This window comes from Lactuca virosa, chromosome 6 (genome assembly GCF_052849685.1).
Source record: "Lactuca virosa cultivar CGN04683 chromosome 6, Lactuca_virosa_CGN04683_v6, whole genome shotgun sequence".
NCBI lineage: Eukaryota > Viridiplantae > Streptophyta > Magnoliopsida > Asterales > Asteraceae > Lactuca > Lactuca virosa.
In genome coordinates, this window is record NC_136431.1 from 172,305,952 (window position 1) to 172,309,184 (window position 3,233).

General features: G+C 35.0%; 1 pseudogene across 1 annotated transcript; it reads right to left on the minus strand.

Annotated features, from left to right (window-relative positions):
- Positions 1–700: 700 nt before the first annotated feature.
- LOC145122806 (bifunctional protein FolD 2-like) lies at positions 701–2,973 on the minus strand (annotated as a pseudogene). The gene is made up of 6 exons (XR_013714746.1): positions 2,803–2,973; positions 2,130–2,280; positions 1,844–2,055; positions 1,560–1,715; positions 1,283–1,466; positions 701–1,159 (listed from the first exon to the last, which is right to left on the minus strand). The product of XR_013714746.1 is annotated as a bifunctional protein FolD 2-like (transcript).
- Between the last annotated feature and the right edge of the window lie 260 nt (positions 2,974–3,233).

Sequence of the window (3,233 nt, forward strand, 5' to 3'; positions counted from 1 at the left end):
GCCCGGCTCGATAAATTTAGTCGAGCTTGATAGTTAATACTTAATAGGCTCGTTTTATAAAAAAGACCAGCTTGAGGCTTGTCTTCTAAATAACTCAACTCAAGCTTGGTTACGCTCGGGATCCAATTGACAATTGTATCGACTTGACTTGGCTAAAGTGCACTGTACACCCCTACCTCTAATATACAAACCATCCAATCGATATGCATAGGCAACTATGTCATGTACTGATCAGTATAGTCAAGTACTAAGACAGCTTTGTACTTTTTGTAGCGTTTGTAACTTAAATACCCAATTCCCAATAAAAACATGTGCATGGGACTTGATTCAGATTCCATTAGACTAAAAGGAGTGGACAAGCTAAATCCACTCGTTAAGCTCGCTAAGCTCCTTTGAACACGACCCCCTAGCAATTACTAAGGGGGTCGTTATGGATGAATCGTTATGTATACAACGAGAAGAAAAGATAACAAAATGGTGTAATGTGATTGGTTGGAAAGAAAGTGGTCTGCTGAATATGTAAATTTCATATTTTTTAATTAAAACAAAGGTACTTCTACCCAATCCCTTTTCTATTTGCCCTTTCCATTAAATTTGAAAAAAGAAAAAAAAATAGAATGTTTGGAGTGTTACCACTCCCTACCAATTGCTAAGAATTAGGAGGTTAGAGAGAAAAATGATGTGGCACCCAAATAGATGATGTGACAAGGTGTTAGGAGTGTTACCACTCCTCCTAGACTTATAATCAAAGTCCATCCCATTGTAAAATAAAAAATGGACAATACTCATAATTATACACTCACAATATGATTCAAAACAAAATACAAAATGAGCTTATATATGCTCAAAAAGCTACAACACAATGCATCATGATATGCAAGATCTCTTGTACCAAAAACCGAAACACCTTGAAATCAAATAAGTTATTTTACTGCTCAATCACCCGCTTGACACCATCCAAAGTGTTTTTAAGCAGCATTGTTACAGTCATGGGCCCCACACCCCCAGGAACAGGCGTAACCCATCCCGCAACTTTACATGCTTGGTCAAAGTCAACATCACCCACAAGCCTATATCTTGATTTTCTGGTAGCATCATCCACCGCATTCGTCCCCACATCAATAACCACAGCCCCACTTTTTATCCAACTACCCTTTATCTAATAATAAAACAATTCAACAAACCAAAGTGTAAACTAACCAACCTATAATCCAAATAACTAAAATCATTATAAGCAATGAATTAAGTATAACTGTAACTGTATAAGTCTGGTTATGGTTACCATCATGGGTTGTCCAATTGCAGCAATAACAATGTTTTCCTCATGAATCATACTTTCTGGATCCTCTGTACACGGATGAACAACAGTAATTGTTACATCTTCCTTCGATAGAAGTATTGAAACTGGTAACCCAACAATGTTGCTTCTACCAACAACTGCACGTTTTCAGAAGTTCTATACATCCCTGTTTCAGAAAGAAATTTTCATTTATTTGTTTTGTTTATTATATTTATACCATATCATAAATGACAAATAAAAATGGGATTGATTGGCTTGCCTTTGGGGTGCAAGGAAGAAAAAGGGGTTCTCTTCCTTTCATAGCAAGTTTGCCAATGTTGAGAGGTGAAACCCATCCACATCCTTGTCAATGTTGATTTCTGTTAACACTTTTTCTTCATTTATATGTTTTGGCAAAGGAAGCTGACCAATATGTCTGGATGCATCATAATTCATAACAAACATATATTTAACAATTTGATTTCAGGATGCTTGTTAAAGATATATATATATATATATATATATATATATATATATATATATATATATATATATATATATAACTTGTTTTGCTGACCATGTACGTCTGGATTTGCATTTAACTCATGGACCTTTGCAATCAAATCAGCTTTAGGTACTTTTTCTGGAAGATCTATGTCAATAGACTTGATTCCAACCTCACAACATGCTTTTCTTTTCATACTTACATAGCTTTGGGAATCATTTCTATGCTCCACAATCACCACAGCAAGTCCTGGTGCTTGAAATAAATCATTCTTTTCTAACATAATGTTGTGTTCAAATAGTCATGTATGTGTATATGCAGAGAAACGAAATGATGATTCTTTACCTTGCCATATTTCTCCATCAAGGTACTGACTTCAGAGGCAATTTCGGAACGAATTGTTTGTGCGATTGCTTTTCCATCAATGATGGTGGCCTTATGATCTACGAGCAATGCCATAGATACGACAACTTGAGATATCAAGGTTCCACCAACCCTGTTACATATTCGATTCACTTTGTAAAATCACATCCGAACAACCATTTAAATCAAAATGTAAAAGCATCATGTGATGAATCCAGACAAGATTAAACTTATTAGCAAGCACAAACATACCCAATTAGATTAAGGTATAAGGCGCATAGGTTATTACACTAAGAGGGATATGTAAGAACAGAGTGTGATTGAGGTCCTTAAAGCAGTAAATTTCAAATCGAAGAATGAGAGGATTGTGTGATGGAGGATGAATATAAGTTAGATCAATAGCAAACAGAAACACACGACCAAGTAAATAAACGAATCGCATAGGAGTAAAATAGAAAAACTTCAATCAATTTGTGAAATTCAAACTAAGATTTCTTAGAGACCGTATAACCAAACAAACTTCGTATGAAGTATCATATAGTTATAATATAAACAGTAACAAAAATTTATCTTAAATTCGAAAAGAAAACAAACAGTAGTGAAAGAAGGATACTGAGTAAGCACTAAAAAGAACAAATCCAGAGCTTTTTACTACCTCATAGTTAGAGATTTTGATCGTAGAAGCTTTGAGGGGTTATTTTGATCCGATAATAGAGAACACTATGAATACCCATACACACATCGTATACAGGAAGAGAACTTTCAAAAATAACCGACAATCAATGGTAAGAGATTTCTTCGGGTTGAAGGTATATATGAACATAAATTTGATGCCACAAATCGAATAAATCTTCAATTATATAAGCATTATATAAGTGAGGTTGTTGGGTTGGAGGGCATGGTTGTCAAACCTAGGATCCTAGGTATGAAAAACGATCCGGATCGTAAACGGATCGTATTTGGGGTAGGATCGCAGGTAGGATCGTAAGGTCATAGGTAGGATCGTAGGATCGAGATTCGATCCGATCCTACCTTCCCTTGATTTTTTTTTTTTTTTTTTGCAAATGAAATTTTTTTACCACTTTA